Here is a 21,821-nt window from a genome sequence, read left to right as displayed (position 1 = left end):
GATCTTCCATTTGCGTTTGAAGACAGCGAACGACTTGCCAGAACAGAAAAAAGCCTGGACGCTTGTCTTTTGTGGATTTTGAGGGATGGCGGGTCAAGCAGAGTCGTGCTTGAAGCTTGAAGGGCTCTTGGTGCGGATCATCCTTTGACCACTGCCATCAAGTATGGAGGGACTGGTCCGTTCTTGGCCTTGTAGGCCAGCATCAGGGTTATGAATCTGATGCGGGCAGCAACAGGAAGCCAGTGAACAGAGAACGCAGCAGAGGAGTGACGTGGCTGAAACATTGAAGGTGACCCGTGCTGTTGCATTCTGGATAAGCTGACAAAAGACTGAACAAGCACCCGGGTGTCCTCTCTAGAAGGGTCGAATTCTCTTGATGTTGTACAGGAGAAATCTGCATGACAGAGTTACAGTTGCAACATGGCTTGAGAAAGATAACTGCTCATCCAGGACTACACCAAGGCGTCAAGCTTCTGTAGATGGAGTGGCCGGTGAGTTCTCAAAGGAGATGGCAAGATCGTTTTGAAGTCCAGCAGTTCCCGGGATGTACAGCAGCTCTGTCTTGCTGGGGTTGAGTTTGAGGTAGCGAGCTGCCATCCAAGAAAAGACATCAGCGAGACATGCTTAGATGCGGGTAGAAACCTGTGTCAGACGGTGGGAAAGAAAGGATGAGTTGAGAGTCATCGGTGTAACAGTGGTAAGAGAATCCATGAGATTTACCAAGAGAGCTAGTGTAGAGTGAGAAAAGAGGACCAAGAACCCAGCCTTGTGGAACGCCAGGAGCGAGGTGTGGAAAAACAAGAAGCGGACGTGTCCTAACTAATGAGCACCAAGCTTCTATGTTACCCAAAGACAAGAGTTTTTGCAGAATCTAGTTAAAAGTATATTTAAAAACCAGCCTACCTTACAAGCTAAAGATGAAATCCAAGTAAAAAAAAAAAGGGTGTGAGGAGAAATCATTCAAAAGGTAAATAAGCGCTGAGCACAGATCATCATGGTCCAGTTGTGCAGTTAGATTGGTAGAAATCTGATGCCAATAAATAAATAAATATATAAATAATAAACCCAAATCCAAAATGTATGTAGAAAGGTGCTAAGGTCACCTAAGGAAGACAAATCCAAAGCTGCATATGGCTCATGCCATATTAGAGTTTGTTTCCCTAACAACTGTTAATGCCAAATTAATAAATGGTGTGAAATTATGGGTCCAAAATATAGTTTACAGTATCTAGTGGAAACATCACAAAATAAGACCTTGTAATTTATATGGGGCTACAAGAGCAGCATAAATTATGAGCACTTTGACTCAGGCATGTTGATCGAGGTTTTAAGGTAAATGTCTGAGCATACATTTTAAAATCTAGAAACACAAGACCACCATCTTACTTACATCTCTGTAAAGTGGATAATTTAATTCTAGGTCATTTACCACTCCAAATATACATGGGTAATACCTTAGAGTGTATCCCAATTTTTTTTAGGAAGGGCAAAGGTATCATAACAGAACTAAATAAATAAGATGCCTTGTCAGTGGACAATTGTGGCAAATCTAAGGAAAGGAAAAAGGGGGCAATATCTAAGGTTTCCTTTGGGACATCTGATTTATATAATTCTGAATAGAACCTGTAAAAAGCTTCATTGCTTTCTGTAAGTAGTTCTCCATCATGAGACCTTATTGCTGCAATATTTGAAAATTTCTCATTACTGAGTTTTAGCACCAAGAGGTGACTGGGCCTGCTTCCATTGAAATAGACATTATAATAAGATACATTAATTATAATACAACCCTTATAATAAGGAATTCTGAATAGAATAATATTGAGCTCATTTTTAAATAAAACTTTTTTTGTATTGCAATATCACCAGAAAGTGTTGATTGCACTTGAATTTCAACTTGAAGCACAAGAAAGGTCCAGATACTTGTGTCTTTTCTGTCACCAAGATACAAAAGCAATAGAATTATTCTTAAAGAAACCATTCACTGTTCCCAACAAACCTTTGATCGTCCACTGAACCCTGATTAAACAGAAGAAATTTGGTTAATTCACTCGTAAATTCAGAGCCGAAAGATTTGTGCTTGCAGATAAAGTATGTTGCTTAGTGCTCGGATTAAGATGTTGCAAGCAGTCGAGTAAAGACAATGTGGTAATACATAGCTTAAGCTTGGAGATAGCGGCCAGCTGACTGAGAAATATCACCCCCTGACCTGTTTAATTAATAAATGATTATATATCTGCTCCCACCACTAACCGAAATAATCATATCTGCTCCTACCACTAACTGAAGGTCCAATATATTTGTTAGATCATCTAACAGAAAAGAACTGGTATCTCTTAGAGTTGGAGCGTAAACTGAAATAAAGGCAATACTTCCATTTCTTACTTTTGTAGTAATGTATGTTATTCTCCTTTCTTCACCCCTTCCTTGGTTTCAAATAGTAATCTCCCAATTCTTCTGTACATAGATAAGAACTCCTTTAGTTGTTATTTGCAGTTGCATAAGAAGCAACTCTATAAAATTTATTGCATTTGGGAATATCAAAATCTCTTAAATGGGGCTCTTTAATCAGACCAAGGTCAATTCATTTTATGAACGTTTAAACCATTAAAATATTTCAGCTCAAGACATTCAAAACCATAAAGATTAAAAATAAACTCAAGTATAACAAGACTTTTAATTTCCAAACTCCAAAAGAACTGAACACAGCTTAAACATCAAATTATAAGTGAACTGAACCTTGCACCAGTTAGTTGAGGTGAAAACCAGCTGTGGTGGTGGAGCAGCCCTCTGCTTTTCCAGGCCATGCAGACACCCCCAGGCCCTCTCCGGTGCAGGAGTGGAGACAACAATGCTGTGTCCACCACGCCGTAGTGCTGGTTTTAAGACAGCAGCGTTGGAGGAGTTATGGGCAGCCTCCAGCCTCGTCTTCCGTCTGTGGAGTTTGGACTGCCTCTACAACAGCAGCAGTTAAGTTTGACGACCTCCTTGCAGAGCGCCTGGATAGATCACTCCTCCATGTTTGCCAAGTTTTTCGAGAGTAAATACAGACAGAAACGTAAACAATTGTTATTGAGTACTGCACAGTAACACAGGGAGCAGAGAGATTCTTCTTTTTTCTTTTGTGGTCTTCATCTTTGTCTTTTCTTTGGCTTTTTTGGCTTGTTTATCCTCTTTGTGTTTATAGTTTTCTTCTTTTATCTTTGTCGTTGTTGTTTTTTTCTTTTTTTTTTTCTTTTTTTAGGTTTTGACTTTGTCTCTATTGTCTTTCCTTTTTTCCTCTTTTCTTTTTTCTTCTTCTTTTCCTTTGTTTTTCTTTTTTCTTTACTTTTCTTTGTCTTTGTATTTGATTTCTTTGTCTTTATTCTTTGTCTTTATTCTTTGTCTTAATTTTCTTTGTATTTCTCTTCTTCGTCTTTGTCTTGTTTGTCTTTTTTTCTTTGTATTTTCTTAGCCTTCTTCTTTTCCTTCTTTTCCTCTTTTTTTTCCTTTTCTTTTCTTGGTCTTTGTCTTCTTATTCTTCGTCCTCATTGTCTTTTCTTCTTTGTCGTTTTGTCTTCTTTATCCTTTTCTTCTTTGTATTTTCTATTTGTCATTTTATTAGTTTTCTTTTATGTTTTTCTTTGTCATTCTTCTTTGTCTTTTCTTTTTTTGTTTTCTTTGTATTTCACTTCTTTGTCTTTGTCTTTTTTTCTTTGTATTTTTGTTGTCTTCTTTTGTTGTTTTTTTCTTTTTTGGGGGTTTTGACTTTGTCTCTATTGTCCTTTCCTCTTTTCTTTGTATTTCATTTCTTTGTCTTTTTATTCTTGCTTTTTTCTTGGTCTTCTTATTTGTCTTTATCATCTTTTTCTTGTCTTCTTTGTCTTTTTCTTTTTTCTTCTTTGTTTTTTATCTTTGTCTTTTTTTCTTTGTGTTTTCTTAGTCTTCATATATATATATTTTTCTTTTATTCTTTTCTTGGTATTGGTCTTTTATGTCTTCTTTATCCTCTTTGTGTTTATAGTTGTCTTCATTTATCTTTGTCGTCTTGGTCTTTTTTGTCTTTGTCTTTGTCTTTCTCTTTCTACTTTCTTTCTTTTTCTCTCGTTTTCATTTCCCTAGATTTTCATCATCTTCTTTGTCTTCATTAATCTTTTTCTTCTTTTTCTGCTTTGTCTTTTTGTTTCCTTTATCATTTTCTTCTCTGTATTCTCTATTTGTCATTTTATTTGTCTTATTTTATCTTTTGTCTTTATCTTTTTCTTTGTATTTCACGTCTTTGTCTTGTTTGTCTTTTTCTTCTTTGTATTTTTGTTGTCTTCTTTTGTTTTTTTTCTTTTTTGAGATTTTGACTTTGTCTCTATTGTCTTTCCTTTTTTTCCTCTTTTCTTTTTTCTTCTTCTTTTCCTTTGTCTTTGTCTTCTTTTTTGTCTTCATCATCTTTTTCTTGTCTTCTTTGTCTTTTTCTTTTTTATCCTTGTCTTTATCTTGTTTTTATTTGTCTTTTGTGTTCTCTTCTTTTTGTTCTGTCTTTCTTTTTTCCTCATTGTTTTTTATCTTTGTCTTTTTTTCTTTGTGTTTTCTTAGTCTTTATATATATATTTTTTTCTTTTATTCTTTTCTTGGTATTTGTCTTTTTTGTCTTCTTTATCCTCTTTGTGTTTATAGTTGTTTTCATTCTTTCATTTCAGTCTTTTTTTTCTATTTGTCATTTTATTTGTCTTATTTTATCTTTTGTCTTTATCTTTTTCTTTGTCTTTTTCTTTGTTTTCTTTGTATTTCACGTCTTTGTCTTGTTTGTCTTTTTCTTCTTTGTATGTTTGTTGTCTTCTTTTGTTTTTTTTCTTTTTTGAGGTTTGGACTTTGTCTCTATTGTCTTTCCTTTTTTTCCTCTTTTCTTTTTTCTTCTTCTTTTCCTTTGTCTTTGTCTTCTTTTTTGTCTTCATCATCTTTTTCTTGTCTTCTTTGTCTTTATCTTGTTTTGATTTGTTTTTTTGTTCTCTTCTTTTTGTTCTGTCTTTCTTTTTTCTTCTTTGTTTGTTATCTTTGTCTTTTTTTCTTTGTGTTTTCTTAGTTTATATATTTTCCTTTTGTTTTTCTTCTATTCTTTTCTTGGTATTTGTCTTTTTTGTCTTCTTTATCCTCTTTGTGTTTATAGTTGTCTTCTTTTATCTTTGTCGTCTTGGTCTTTTTTGTTTTTGTCTTTATCCTTCTTCTTTCTTTCTTTTTCTCTTTTGTTTTCATTTCTTTAGATTTTTTGTCATCTTTGTCTTTTCTTTGTCTCCTTTAATTTTTTTCTTCTTAGACAACTGGATTAGGGTGAACTTATGTTAATGTCTGCTCTCTGTTCTGATTATCAATTACATTCTTAGACTCTTTCAGTGACAGACAGGCCTGATTCTGGATCCTAACAGAGTACGTTAGATTACCTAATAAAACATCTAGAAGAAGAAATGAGAGGAGAGATGAGTGAGGGAGAGTTCAACTCCACTAAAAAAAAAAAACAGGTTTGGACTCACAGAGCTGATGCCTGTTGGGTTTTGCTGCTACGTTCTTCAGTGTTCTCCCACTCTAACATACTGGTTCCAACAGCGACTGGAAGTTCCTCTGAACGGAGAACTATTTAAGGTCCTGTAGGAGGTCAGCAGGAGGACACCTACTGACCCTGACCTGCTGGAGAGAATGGCACACTGCACTGGGCCTCGCTGTGACGTCACAGATGATGTCATAAAGGAGGGTTCTGACCCAGGTCCACCGACGCAGCTGCACTTGGATCAGTGCCAAGAGCTCACTGCTGACTGGACTTTCCCTTACCAGCAGCTCTGCCTCTAAACCAGTACAGACCTCCCAGTAAGACCAGTGCAGGCTGGGGTCCGCTGGTTTAGTGGAGCAGAAGAACTGAGAGAATTATTTATTTATTTGTCTATTTAGTCTGAAAGAAATCGTAAAAGCTAAAATCTCACATTGAGAGAGAGTGTGTGTGTCATTCTGCACTGTGATGCTTTACTGTGTGGGTTTAATAGCACCCCCTACAGGAGCCTGAACTCACCTCTCTAAAAAATAAAAGCTTAAAATCTCACAGAAACCTTTGTGGTTCTCTCAGAAACAAACCTGGTTACAGAGTGAAGACCAGAGTGAGGAGTAAGAGAAGATCAAAACCATCAGATCTTTATTATAGAGAATCTGCTGTTCAGGACGTTCAGATTCAGCAGTGATTCAGAGAGCTGGACAGGTCAGACAGGGTCACTGCAGTGAAATTGTGCTTCACTGTAGAGAAACCTACCCACTCTGATTTCTTTGCAGTGATCTTGAATGGAACCAAATGTCGGTCGCCATGACTACAACTCCGATATAGCCATTTTATTTCCTATCCAAACCCACCAGTGAAGCTACACGTGTCTTCTGAGTCACGGTGAGCAGAAAACACTAAAGGTTTCAAGCCAAATTAAAACATCTTAGAGAAAACAAGGACTGACTACACATTTATACTCAAAGGACTGGATACAATAAAATGTCCTTCTCTAAACACAGGCCTCCTTTAGCATGGGACTGTACAAATGACACAGGCAGAAATAATCAGGGTCAACACAGTAGAAACAGAATTGTGGCCAAAATACACAGGAAAGAAACAGACTTATTTACCACTCAGATAATAAGGCCTTGAATGCACAGGATAATACAGCAGCCACCAAGCACAAGCATTGCAATCCATATGATGAGACTAGAGAGAATGACCAAAAACCTTTTCCAGTTACAAAACATGGAATCCAAGCATCCCATAAAGACTGCTGTACTCAACCCTAATTTCAGTCCTGAAGCACTTTGGCTGTAAAAGCTACATAGGACACCCACATGTCATTCCTTAAAGTAGCATTGGTAAGTGTCTTAAACATGAGAACAGCTCAGCCCGTTTGGACGCAACACCCAGAAAATTACAAGAGACATTGGTAGGATTGACAAAACAGTGCATTTTCCTGGTGTATGAAAATGTGGCCTGAGAACAATTTGTTTGATTGCTACAATTATTGTGGTTCCTATCAGAGTCCTGGGTTCCTGAAAGGATGCCAAGGGTGCACAATGTTCTGGGCCATATTCCGCAGAAAGTGTTCAAAATAGTCCAGAGTTAATTTCTGTTCTGGGCACATCCCCAACCTAAAAGTCCATTTCTGTTCCAACTGAAAAAGCGTCCTGGATCAGATCTGATCAGATGGTGGGAAGCAAGCAACACAATCAGACCAATGCCGTTGTTCAAATGATGCTGTGTCAAGACTTGTCCTGTCACAGTCTTTGCCCTTCAGAGTCATCGCAGGCAGCAAAGGCGGCACCAACCAGAGTCGCCTATGAATAGACAGTCAGTCACACACAGTTGTCAGCCAGTGTAAATGAGTATCTAGGGTGGAGGACACCTTAAATGTATTATTGTAAACAGGTTACATGTACTTACCTTTAAATCCTGCTGTGGTGAGTGTCAAGGGGGCTAAATGGAGGCAAAGGGAGCCGGGCCGGGACCACTTGTTGGCCGGATCCACCTTCGGTGAAGGAGGTGCTACTGGAGTCCTGAGAACCTGTAAGACAAAAAAGAAAGTCAGAGTGGTCACTTACAGACGTAACCGACAGAAGTGTCTGACAGTGATGTGGATCTAAAACACACAGTTGCTGTATCTTGACTTTAGTAAAATTATGAAGACATTCATAACTTGCAGCTGTAGTTACACTCAATAATATACATTTGTATTGCTAATTAAGCTGGTTTAAAGCCCTATTTGGACCGGATTAATTTTACCTGGCAAACATCGATTGCCTCGATTTTGTGTGTTCCTGTAGTGACCACAAAATTTCTTTTTTTCAGTTTATTTCACAATTGGTGTTTGTAGTCTCAGGCTTAACTTGAGGTTTCTTACACTCCTTGACCAACAACAACAAAAATAAATAAATAAATAAATAAATAAATGCACCCAGCTATTGGATTATTAGAGATGTTGGATTATTGTAAAACATGATATGCAGTTAGGACGTCTTAACAGGCAATTATGTAAATGACGGACAGAGTGGCTGTTTTGCAGGCTTTTTTTGTCGACGAGTGTATAGAACATGTTTAGCTAACTGGGTGTAATAGCTTCCGCCACTTTTGTTTGGGGTATGCTATATAATATATTGTATAATTTTACCTAGTGGAAGTAAGAGTTAGTGTACAGTAGGGGTGTGCAATCTTGACAAAAACTTAGATCAATATTTTCTTGGATTCTGCCGACAATGTTATTTAGACAATACTTTGCATCTTTCAAAATGTATTTAGAAAAAGCTAGATCAAGGCAAGACTTTTACACTTATTTATTTAATAAAATAAACATAATACAAAACTGCACGTGTTACTGACATTACAAACTCTTTTTCTCTGTTTTACAAAATCTTTTTTTACATTAAATTTATTTTACATGAATGTAATATATATATTACAATGAAAATGACTAACATGAAATAAATGTAAAGGTTTTAAGCGACTGGCGAATATGTGTGGTTTTGAGGGGTTTCTGCGAAGTGAGTGACCTACTCCATAATGTCTGCTTGCAATTTGTTATGACAACAATTAAGATATTACTAATAAGATATTATTAGCAGGCCATCAGCAACTTCAAGGACAAGAAGCTAATACCAAGCCAGGGAAGGACCTCGTTGGCAGCATTCGATTAACTTTTTTTTAAGGTTCATTTTATAGTCAGTCTAAGCTATGAAGAATCACTCAGCAGCATGTACAAATTTCTCCAGACAACAGTGTACAGTATTGATGTAGGCACCACAAGAGAGAACGGAGTTCTTTGAATATTGTTGAATAATGTTACATTTGCAGATCACTGCATGACACACCTGGCACCTTGATTCGGCATATTAAGTTGTTGCATGGTTCAGATGCAGGAAAGAAATTTGGTCTGATGTGCTCATGATAGTTGTTCTCAGCAGTTCCAAAGTTTTGCAGTCTTTAGAAAACACCTGAAAATTGTTCATGTGAGATATACATTTGAAGTCACATCTACCAGTAGTGTCTCAGTGAAACTAAAATCTAGGGGTTTCAAGCACTTGTATAGAACAGGTGTTGCTCTTTTGATATGGAATACACTGTTATTTGAACACATCAGATATTTCTGATGGGAGATTTGTGATGTCACAAGGAAAATAGAAGGATTAGTAGAAACACTATTAAATATATATACAGTGCCCTCCATAATTATTGGCACCCCTGGTTAAGATGTGTTCTTTAGCTTCTAATAAATTGAGTTTTTTTCTAAATAATATAGGACCACGATGGAAAAAAGAGTAAAATCCAACCTTTAACTCAAGTGAATTTATTCAGTAGGAAAAAAATCCTACATTAAGAAATAATTGTTTAACATCAAATCATGTGTGCCACAATTATTGGCACCCCTGATGTTAATACTTTGTACAACCCCCTTTTGCCAACAAAACAGCACCTAATCTTCTCTTATAATGTTATACAAGATGGGAGAATACAGATGGAGGGATCTTTGACCATTCCTCTTTGCACAATCTCTCTAAATCATCCAGCGACCTGGGTCCTCTCCTCTGCACTCTCCTCTTCAGCTCACCCCACAGGTTTTCAATGGGGATGAGGTCTGGGGACGGAGATGGCCATGGGAGGAGCTTGATTCTGTGTGTGGTGAACCATTTCTGTGTAGATTTGGCCATATGTTTTGGGTCATTATCTTGCTGAAAGACCCAGTGACGACCCATCTTCAGCTTTTGGGCAGAAGCCACCAGATGTTGTTTTAAAATGTCCTGGTATTTCAAACCATTCATGATGCCATGCACCCTAACAAGGTTCCCAGTGCCTTTGGAAGAGAAACAGGCCCACAGCATCAATGATCCTCCCCCATATTTCACAGTGGGCATGAGGTGCTTTTCTGCATACTCAGCTCTTGTGTTACGCCAGACCCACTTAGAGCATTTGTTGCCAAAAAGCTCATTTCAAAAGCTTAGTTTCATCTGACCAAAGCACACGGTCCCAGTTGAAGTTCCAGTACTGCTTAGCAAACTCCAAACGTTTGCGTTTATGATTGTGAGTGAGAAAAGGTTTTTTCCGTGCATGCCTCCCAAACAGCTTGTTGGCATGCAGATAGCGCCTGATGGTTGTTTTGGAGACTTTGTGACCCCAAGAAGCTACCATTTGTTGTAATTCTGTAAAAGTGAGCTTTGGAGACCTTTTTATTTCTCTTATCATCCTCCTCACTGTGCGTGGTGGCAAAATAAACTTGCGTCCTCGTCCAGGCTTGTTTACCACTGTTCCAGTTGTTTTAAACTTCTTAATAATTCCTCTGACAGTAGATATGGACAGGTGTAGGTGAGTGGCTATTTTCTTGTAGCCATTGCCTGACTTGTGGAGGTCAACACACATCTGCCTTACTTGAATGGTATGTTCCTTTGTCTTTCCCATGTTGAAGAGAAATGGCCTCTGTGTCACGTCATATTTATACCCCAGGGAAACAGGAAGTTGTGAATTACTAATGAAATGTTCCTACATACTCTGATCAACTTCGTAAACTATTGTAGAATTGACAGAAATACTTTAATTACATTTATTTCCAAAGAAATGTTAGGGGTGCCAATAATTATGGAACAGGTGATTTTATGAAGAATAATTATTTCTTAGTCAGGGATTTTTTTTCCCCCTTAAAATTCACTTGAGTTAAAGGTTGGATTTTGCTCTTTTTTCCATCGAGGTCCTAGATTATTTAGAAAAAAAACTCAATTTATTAGAAGCTAAAGAACACATCTTAACCAGGGGTGCCAATAATTATGGAGGGCACTGTATATGCCCCTCCGGGAAGTGAACTGAATTTCTATAAAAGATGGTTTGGTATGATGACTAGCTCACAGGGTACACTGATTTGTGGTGGGGGCTGGAATGTTTGTTTAAACCAAAGTTGATTCTTCTAGAGTGACTGCACAACAAAGTCCAGTAAATAAATAAATAAATAAATAGGATGATGAAAGAATTGGAATCAACAGATATCTGGAGGGAAATGTACCCGTCCGGTAAGGACTATACACATGACTCTTCTCCACATTCAACCTGCTCAACAATAGACTTTTCTTATTTTTAGCAGAGCTCGAGATAAGGTGGGGGCAGTGATAATGGTAGAATAGATCTTTCCGATCATGCCCCAATCTTGAATCATGAAATGAATTGAGATATATAGTTTAAAAACACAGGAGGCAGTTTTATACCTTAAACAAAGACATTACAAGGTAGGAGGAAGATAGCTAAACTCACAAGAAACAGGGAAACATCAAGCGGATAATATTATTGATAAAAGTAGGAATCCAAAAGACTAGAAGAGCTAGAATCTAAAACGCAGAAAATTCAAGAAAGTTTTGAAATATTTTATAAGAATAATGAGGAGTTGTACGTAGCCATTTTTAGATCAAAACCAGAAAAATCTCCAGGACTGGACGGATATACCTCTCTAAGTATTTGATCCCCTAAAAACCATGACTAATGTTGGCTCCCACAGACCACTGACACATCCTAATCTCAGTGAAGTCGTTACCTGCATAAGAGACACCTGTCCCAAATTGTCACCTGTGTAAAAGGCCAATTGCCAAAAGACTCAATGACACTCTAACATCTCCATCATGGGCAAGACTAAAGAGCTGTCTAAAGATGTCAGGGACAAAATTGTTGACCTACACAAGGCTGGAATGGGCTACAAAGCCATAAGTAAGAAGCTGGATGAGAAGGTGACAACTGTTTGTGCAATTATTTGGAAGTGGAAGAAGTACAACATTACGGTCAATCGACCTAGACCTGGAGCTCCATGCAAGATATCACCTCGTGGCGTCTCACTGATCATGAGAAAGGTTAAAAATCAGCAAGAACTACACAGGAGGAGCTGGCTAATGATCTCAAGGCAGCTGGGACCACAGTCTCCAAAAAAAACATTGGTAATACACTGAGACGTAATGGTTTAAAATCCTGCAGTGCACGCAAGGTTCCTCTGCTCAAGAAGGCTCATGTCCAGGCCCGCCTAAAGTTCGCCAATGAACATATTAATGACTCCGAGAGAGACTGGGAGAAGGTGCTGTGGTCAGATGAGACCAAAATTTAGCTATTTGGCCTCAACTCAACGTGTTTGGAGGAAGAAAAATATAGAACATGACCCTAAGAACACCATCCCCACCGTCAAGCATGGTAGTAGAAGTATTATGTTTTGGGGGTGTTTTTCTTTTAAAGGCACAGGCCAACTTCACCGCATTGAAGATGAACGGGGCCATGTATCGTAAAATCCTGGGTAACAACCTCCTTGCCTCTGCCAGGGCACCGAAAATGGGTCGTGGATGGGTCTTCCAGCACGACAACGACCCGAAGCATACAGCCAAGGAAACAAAGGAGTGGCTCCATAAGAAGCATATAAAGGTCATGGAATGGCCTAGCCAGTCTCTTGACTTCAATCCCATAGAAAATCTATGGAGAGAGCTGAAGATTCATGTTTCCAAATGCACGCCTAAAAACCTTAAGGATTTGGAGATGATCTGCAGAGAGGAGTGGGCCAAAATTACTCCTGAAGTGTGTGCAAACTGCTGTGCTTGCCAACAAGGGTTTTTGCCCCCAAGTACTAAATTATGTTTTACCAGGGGGTCAAATACTTATTTCCTTCAATGAAAATCAAGTTAATTTTTATTTCTCATTTCATGTAATTTTCTCAGTTCTTTTGATATTCTATGTGTCACTGTTAAAATAAAGCTGGCATAAAATTGAGACATTTCATTTTTTTTTTTTATTAAAACTTTTAAAGTCAGTGAGGGGGGGTCAAATACTTATTTCCTCCACTGTATATGTTGTCAATAAATGTCAGCATTTGCATCCAACAAAAGAGTACAGACTCTGATGTAGAAATATTGAAATGCTCCTCTGCAGTCATATCTAGCATGATTTAAGCCACTGCAATGGCTGGCTGTGCTACAAAAAAAGAGAATGAAACAAGAATTGCATGCTCGGCTCCTGAGTGCCAAGGTAGAAGATTTTGTTTAGTTGGCAGTCGAAACTTTCTTCAGTCCTGGCATTCTAGTGAAGGAAATGAGTTTCACAGTTTGACCTACATTTAGCCAAAATCATAGGTTAATATATGCTCTAATTCAAGAGAAGATTATAGAAAAAAAATAAACAAATACATAAGGGGTAAAGATAGATTTACCATAAAAGCGTATGTAAATTTGTGTTCAGTGAATGAATGTAGTATTCACTTCTTAGTAAATTAATTATTATAAAGTCATTCGTAACTGTTATGCAACCAGTTGTCAATTACCATACTGTGACATGCTCTGGCCTGTTGTGAAAATCCTGTCAGAAACCTCTGTCAGCATTAGTGACCAGTTCAGGTTTAATATTTTTATGGCTATAAATGACCTGGCATACTACAAAGAGACCAACTCCAACCACTAGAACACAACAACAGCAAATGTTAAACATATATAAGTAGAAAATAAGGGATTAAAGACTTCCTACATTGCTTCAGAATATAGAAGAGTATTTATGAAATCCAAGCCTAAACAGCCCTAGCTTCTCTTAAGTAGTTTTAGCATGAAACATTTTAGCCAGGAAGCGGAATACACTACATATTTCCCCCTTTGAGATGAGACAGAGTCTCAAACAAATAAAGAAAGCAACACATGTTTACAGTTGTGGCAAATTGCAGCTCCTCCTGCACATGCTTCCTTTAACAGAACCTGAACAATACAGCTACTTTAAGGAGTGTAAGAGTGAAAACCTGTCAGGCAGTTATCTTTCCTTAATGTCCATCAAACAATCTAGACAGAAAATTCTCTCACAGCCCCTCTGCCTAGGCGACCACCTACAGCACTCCAGATCAAATTATAATAGAGGATCTTTGACAATGTGTATAGGGATATGACTTAAGCAAATACATCTGAAACCTCATAAATAAAATTAAAAAATGTCCAAATTCCTGCTGGTCGATCCATTGGACCTTCCAATGGACCTTCCCCTACCTAACACCAATTTCCTCTAAACATCAAGCAAAAACAAAACCAAACATCTGCAGTCCCAGTGTGTTTACCCCATAACAGAGTTTCCAACCAATGAAAACAAAAAGTGTCTGAGTTTAAAGAGTTTAAATGTTACTCATACAGTAAAGAAGCAAAAAACTCAAACTAGTGTCTTACTAAGATTACCACCACCCCACAAACATTCTCTATCAATGACAAGAAGGGAACTCGATGGCCTATGTGTCCAGAGCACAGCAAGTGTGGAGAAATGTCACAGGAAATGACCCGGACTTAAATCAGATGGAACAGTCCATTTTACAAGCTAAAATACAGAGGGGGCTGCCCCAACCACTGAGAAGTAAACTAGAAGTCGTAAGTCTGATGTTTGGCAAAGGATGTTTATATGGTAGAATGCTCAGTCTATTGCCAAGTGTTTGTGTAGAGAAATCATGAGCAGGTGAGGACTTCTAGATTGGATATCCTCAGGTAAAAATGAGAAATTAAACAGCGTCTTGGTGTTAATGGTGAGTCAGATCAAGTGAGCTGTGTGAAATACATATGACACCTTATGAGTGGGTTTGTTGCATATAAGTAGAAATGGTCCAATTTCTGCATTTTTGGACTGGACTCAGGACTGACATTGACGATGATGAGGAAGTAGTGATAGGAGATGAACTGGTGAAGAAGGAACCATTTAGAATATCTATTCTTATTCTTATTTATTCTTATTATAGTTTTAACATTTATTTCTCTTATCATTTTGTTATTTAGTCGGGTCTTACTACAGAGTGGAATGATAAAAGAGGGCAAATGGAAAAGATTATACATAACTTATATTTCTTTTTCCTTTTTTTGTCATTATTCTTTTTCTTTCTTCTTTTTTCCCTTTCTTTGTCTTCTTTGTCTTATTTGTCTTTTTCTGTCTTCTTTGTCTTTTCTTTTTTATTTTTCATCTTGGTATTTTATCTTTGCCTTGTTTTTATTTGTCTTCTTTTATCTTTGTCTTCTTTGTATTTTCTTCTTTATCTGTTTCTTCTTTATCTTTTTTCTTTGTCTTTCTTTTCTTGGAATTTGTCTTCTTTGTCTTCTTTTTCTTAGTTTTTTTCTTTTTTTGGTCTTCTTTATCTTTTTGTATTATATCTTTCTATTGTTTTTTATTTGTATATTATATATCTTTGTCTGATTCTTCTTTATCTTTTCTTTCCGTCTTTTTTTCTTTGTCTTCTTGGCCTTTGGCTTTTCTTTTTGTTTTCTTTGTCTTTTTTGTTTTTTATCTTTGTCTTTTTTTCTTTGTGTTTTCTTAGAATTCATATTTTCTTTTGTTTTCTTTTTATTCTTTTCTTGGTATTTGTCTTTTTTGTCTTCTTTATCTTTTTCTTCTATGTATTTTTAAATTTGTTTTTATTTGTCTTCTGTTATCTTTGTTTTCTTTATCTTTTTCATCCTTGGTTTCTGTGTTTCTTTTTTGTCTTTGTCTCCTTTGTCTGTCTTCTTTTTGATCTTTCTTTGTCTTTTTTTTTCCTTTTTAAATTTGATTTTCTTGGTCTTCATCCTCTTTGTCTTTTTGTTGTCTTCTTTTTGTTTTTTCTTTGTTTTCTTTATCTTTTTCTTCTGTTTTTTGTGTTTCTTTTTTGTTTTTGTGTTCTTTGTCTTTTCTTTTTTCCCTTTTGTCTTCTATTTATTTCCTCTGTGTTCTTTGTCTTTGTCTTGGTCTTGTTTGTCTTTTCTTTGTCTTCTTTGTCTTCATTTTCTTTGCATTTCTCTTCATCTTCTTTGTCTTTGTCTTTTCTTTGTCTTTTTTGTCTTTGTCTTCTTTTTTGTTATCTTTATCTTTTTCTTTTTTGTATTTTATCTTTGTCTTGTTTTATTTGTCTTTTTTATCTTTGTCTTCTTTGTTCTCTTCTTTTTGTTCTGTCTTTCTTTTTTCTTCTTTGTTTTTATCTTTGTCTTTTTTTTTCTTTGTGTTTTCTTAGTCTTCATATTTTTTTTTTGTCTTCCTTTTATTCTTTTCTTGGTATTTGTCTTTTTTGTCTTCTCTTATCTTTGTCGTCTTGGTCTTTTTTGTCTTTGTCTTTGTCGTTCTTCTTTCTTTCTTTCTTTCTTTCTTTTTCTCTTTTGTTTTCATTTCCTTTGATTTTTTGTCATCTTCTTTGTCTTTTTTTGTCTTCTTTCATATTTTTCTTCTTTGTCTTTTTGTCTTCTTTATCCTTTTCTTCTTTGTATTTTCTATTTGTCATTTTATTTGTCTTCTTTTATCTTTTATTTTTAGGTTTTTCTTTGATCTTCCTCTTTTTCTTCTTTTTCTTCTTTTTCTTTGTATTTCATGTGTTTGTCTTTTTTGTCTTTTTCTTCTTTGTGTTTTTGTTGTCTTCTTTTGTTTTTTGTTTTTTTCTTTTTTGAGGTTTTGACTTTCTCTTTTCTTTTCTTTTCTTTATTTTTGTATTTGATTTCTTTGTCTTTTTCTTCTTGCTTTTTTCTTTGTCTTCTTGTTTGTCTTCATCTTTTTCTTGTCTTCTTTGTGTTTTTCTTTTTTATCTTTGACTTTATTTTTTTCTTCTTTGTCTTTTTCTTCTTTTTTTCTTTGTCTTTTTCTTCTCTTTTCTTTTGTGGTCTTCATCTTTGTCTTTTCTTTGTTTTTTGTGTTCTTTATCTTTTTCTTCTTTGTATTTTGTATTTTTCATTTTATTTGTCTTTTTTATCTTTTGTCTTTTTCTTTGTCTTTTTTTTCTTTGTCTTTCTTCTTTGTCTTGATTTTCTTTGTATTTCTCTTCTTTGCCTTCTTCTTTTCCTTTGTTTTTGTTCCTTTTCTTTTCTTGGTCTTTGTCTTCTTATTCTTTGTCCTCATTGTCTTTTTGTTGTTTTTTCCTCTTTTCTTTGTCTTCTTTTTTGTGTTTGTCTTTTCTTTCTATTTGTTTCTTTGTTTTTTTTTCCTTTTCTTGGTGTTCTTTGTCTACCAATTTTTTTTTCTTCTTTGTCTGTAGTACTTGTCTTCTTTGTCCTCTTCTTTTTGTTCTGTCTTTCCTTTTTCTTCTTTGTTTTTTATCTTTGTCTTTTTCTTCTTAGTGTTTTCTTAGTCTTCATATTTTCTTTGGTTTTTCTTTTTTTTCTGTTCTTTGTATTTGTCTTTTTTGTCTTCTTTATTCTCTTTGTTTTTATAGTTGTCTTCTTTTATCTTTGTCTTTCTTCTTTCTTTTTTTCTTTTTCTATTTTGTTTTCATTTCCTTTGATCCACCTTCTTTGTCTTTTCTTTGTCTTCTTTAATATTTTTCTTCTTTGTCTTTTTGTCTTCTTTATCCCTTTCTTCTTTGTATTTTCTATGTCATTTTATTTGTCTTCTTTTATCTTTTGTCTTTATCTTTTTTATTTGATCTTCCTCTTTTTCTTCTTTTTCTTCTTTTTCTTAGTATTTGACGTCTTTGTCTTGTTTGTCTTTTTCTTCTTTGTATTTTCATTCTTTGTCTTTTTTGAGGTTTTGACTTTTGTCTCTATTGTCTTTCCTTTTTTCCTCTTTTCTTTTTTCTTCTTCCTTTCCTTTGTTTTTCTTTTTTCTTTTCTTTGTCTTTTTATTCTTGCTTTTTTTCTTTGTCTTCTTATTTGTCTTCATCTTTTTCTTGTCTTCTTTGTCTTTTTCTTTTTTTATCTTTGTCTTTATCTTTTTCTCCTTTGTCTTTTTCTTCTTTGTCTTTTTTTGTCTTCTTTTTCTTGTTTTTTCTTTTCGTGGTCTTTGTCTTTTTGTCTTTTTGTTGTCTTCTTCGTTTCCTTTTATTCTTCTCTTTTCTTTTGTGGTCTTCATCTTTGTCTTTTCTTTGGCTTTTTGTCTTCTTAATCTTTTTCTTCTTTGTATTTTGTATGTTTCATTTTATTTGTCTTTTTTTATCTTTTGTCTTTATCTTTTTCTTTGTCTTTTTCTTCTTTGTCTTGATTTTCTTTGTATTTCTCTTCTTCATGTTTGTTTTGTTTGTCTTTTTCTTCTTTGTATTTTCTTTGCCTTCTTCTTTTCCTTTGTTTTTGCTCCTTTTCTTGTCTTGGTCTTTGTCTTCTTATTCTTTGTCCTCATTGTCTTTTCATTGTTTTTCCTCTTTTCTTTGTCTTCTTTTTTGTTTGTCTTTTCTTTCCATTCTCTTCTTTATTTTTTTTCTTTTCTTTGTGTTCTTTGTGTTCTTTATTTTTTCTTCTTTGTCTGTCATCTTTGTCTTCTTTGTCATCTTCTTTTTGTTCTGTCTTTCTTTTTTTATCTTTGTCTTTTTTTTCTTTGTGTTTTCTTAGTCTTCATGTTTTCTTTTGTTTTTCTTTTTTTCTTTTCTTGGTATTTGTTTTTTTTTTTTGTCTTCTTTTTCGTCTTTGTCTTTCTTCTTTTTTTTCTTTTTCTCTTTTGTTTTCACTTCCTTTGATTTTGTCATCTTCCTTCTCTTTTCTTTGTCTTCTTTAATATTTTTCTTCTTTTTCGTCTTTGTCTTCTTTATCCTTTTCTTCTTTGTATTTTCACTTTGTCTTCTTTTGTCTTTATCTTTATCTTTATCGTTGTCCTTCTTTGTCTTTTTCTTCTTTTTCTATGTTTTCTTAGTATTTCACTTCTTTGTCTTTTTCTTCTTTGTATTTTCATTGTCTTCATTTTTTTGGGGGGGGGTTGACTTTGTCTCTGTTGTTTTTCCTTTTTTGCTCTTTTCTTTGTCGTCTTCTGTTCCTTTTTAATTTGTTTTTCTATTATTTGTCTTTGTATTTGATTTCTTTGTCTTTTTATTCTTGCTTTTTTTTCTTTGTCTTCTTATTTGTCTTCTTCATCTTTTTCTTGTCTTCTTTGTCTTTTTCTTTGTTATCTTCGTAATTATCTTATTTTTCTTTTTTTCTTTTCATAGTCTTTGTCTTTTGTCTTTTATTTGGCTTTTTTTGTCTTCTTTATCTTTTTCTTCTTTGTATTTTGTATTTTTATTTGTCTGATTTATCTTTGTTTTTATCTCCTTTTCTTTGTCTTTTTCTTCTTTGTCTTCATTTTCTTTGTATTTCTCTTCTTCGTCTTTGTCTTGTTTGTCTTTTTCTTCTTTGTATTTTCTTTGTCTTCTTCTTTTCCTTTGTTTTTGTTCCTTTTCTTTTCTTTTTTTTGTACTCGTTGTCTTTTCGTTGTTTTTTCCTCTTTTCTTTGTCTTCTTTTTTGTGTTTGTCTTTGCTGTCTTCTTTTCTTTTGTTTTTTTGTTTTCTTTGTGTTCTGTGTCTGTCGTCTTTGTCTTCTTTGTCTTTCTAGTTTGTTTTTGTTTTCTTTGTATTTCTCTTCTTTGTGTTTGTCATGTTTGCCTTTTTCTTATTTGTATTTTCTTTGTGTTTTTTGTCTTTTCCTTTGTTTCCTTTTTCTTCTTTGTCTTTGTCTTTTTTATCTTTGTCCTTTTCTTCTTTTTCTTCTGTCTTTTCTTTGTCTTTTTCTTTTTGTTCTTCTTTTTCTTGGTCTTCATCTTCATCTTTTTCTTCTTTGTATTTTCTGTTTGTCTTTTTTATCTTTTGTCTTTATCGTTTTCATCTTTGTTAGTTTTCTTTGTATTTCTCTTCTTTGTCATCGTCTTTGTATTTTTATTCTTACTGTTCTTGTTCATCTTCTTTGTTTTCGTCCTCTATTTCTTCTCATCTTATTTGTCTTTTTCTTCTTTGTCCCTTATATTTGTCTTCTTTCTTTTATTTCTAAAAGAAATAAAGGACAATGTCTACAGCAGCATTCATCTTACATCAGCCCAACCCCTTCAGTTTGCAGAAGTTTATCTCTGCCTATTCTGTCTATAGTATTTTAGTCCCGCCCATGTTATTAGGATCAGACAATCAGATTAGAGCTCATTTATTTAGCAAGTTTAGTAAGTGTAAAGGATGAAGGTTGGTGTAGAAAAGAATTCTGATAAATTCTGGTTTAGAAACACAGACTAAGTGGAGCTCAGAGGAAAGATCACATCATAAAAAATTATGTTTTGTTTTTTTAACAGGACCTCTCCTTTTTAAATGGGATCAACTGGATTAGGGTGAACTAATGTTAATGTCTGCTCTCTGTTCTGATGATCAATGACATTATTAGACTCTTTCAGTGACAGACAGGCACACACACAGTGGATCACATTCTGGATCCTAACAGGGTACATTAGATTACCTAATAAAAACATCTAGAAGAAGAAATGAGAGGAGAGATGAGTGAGGGAGAGTTCAACTCCACTGGAAACAGGTTTGGACTCACAGAGCTGACGCCTCCGTTGGGTTTTGCTGCTACGTTCTTCAGTGTTCTCCCACTCTAACATACTGGTTCCAACAGCGACTGGAAGTTCCTCTAAACGGAGAACTATTTAAGGTCCTGCAGGAGGTCAGCAGGAGGACACCTACTGACCCTGACCTGCTGGAGAGAATGGCACACTGCACTGGGCCTCGCTGTGACGTCACGGATGATGTCATAAAGGAGGGTTCTGACCCAGGTCCACCGACGCAGCTGCACTGGGATCAGTGCCAGGAGTTCACTGCTGACTGGACTTTCCCTTACCAGCAGCTCTGCCTCTAAACCAGTACAGACCTCCCAGTAAGACCAGTGCAGGCTGGGGTCAGCTGGTTTAGTGAAACAGAAGAGCTGAGAGAATTATTTATTTATTTGTCTATTTAGTCTTAAAGGAATCGTAAAAGCTAAAATCTCACATTGAGAGAGAGAGAGAGAGAGAGAGAGTGTGTGTATGTGTGTGATTCTGCACTGTGATGCTTTACTGTGTGGGTTTAATAGCGCCCCCTACAGGAGCCTGAACTCACCTCTCTAAAAAATAAAAGCTTAAAATCTCACAGAAACCTTTGTGGTTCTCTCAGAAACAAACCTGGTTACAGAGTGAAGACCAGAGTGAGGAGTAAAAGAAGATCAAACCCATCAGATCTTTATTATAGAGAATCTGCTGTTCAGGACGTTCAGATTCAGCAGTGATTCAGAGAGCTGGACAGGTCAGACAGGGTCACTGCAGTGAAATTGTGCTTCACTGTAGAGAAACCTACCCACTCTGATTTCTTTGCAGTGATCTTGAATGGAACCAGACGTCGGTCGCCATGACTACAACTCAGATATAGCCATTTTATTTCCTATCCAAACCCACCAGAGAAGCTACACGTGTCTTCTGCGTTTTATACGGAGAGAGGATGATGATGGGGAAAAAGTGTCTGATCTGAGAACAGTACAATTTTCTTTCGGGACTATTTTTTGCAGCACAACACCCTGCAGCATGTATCCCTCCACCATTTTAGTGAGATGTAACGTTAAGGATTTTACACACAGAGCTAGCTGAGTGTAACAGCGGCCCCGGTGGAAAATCTACACCTGCCTTCCCTGCATGACGAGCTGTGAAAATGCCTCACTAATGGAGATTTGAACAGAAGTTGATTTTTGATTTAGGATTATATTTATGTAAGTAAGATTATATTTATGTAAGTAAGATTATCTGTATGTAATCTTAATGGGTTAAATCTAACTTGTACTTCAATATTGTCTAAAGTTTGTTTAGAAATCACCTTAGTTTTGCTCATAATATCATTGTTTTTAGCTTTACAGTGAAGTGACTGGCTAAAGTAAGTTAGCTGAGGCAGAAAGCATAAAGGTGGATAACACGTCAGTCTGGACAATTTATAATTTCTTCTTTTCTTTTCTTACCATAATATATTTTGTGATAATTCTTACATGTATCAGTGAAATATTGTTTAACCTATAAAATATTTGGCATATTTTTTATTGTATTTATTGTATACTTTTCTAATGTATTGCAAGAGATATTTGAAAGGTGGACTGACATGTTTTGTTTCTCTTTTTCTTCACATTTTAGACAGTCGGTGAAGTA

Source organism: Salminus brasiliensis, chromosome 16 (genome assembly GCF_030463535.1).
Source record: "Salminus brasiliensis chromosome 16, fSalBra1.hap2, whole genome shotgun sequence".
Classification (NCBI taxonomy): Eukaryota; Metazoa; Chordata; class Actinopteri; order Characiformes; family Bryconidae; genus Salminus; species Salminus brasiliensis.
This window is presented reverse-complemented; position numbering follows the sequence as displayed.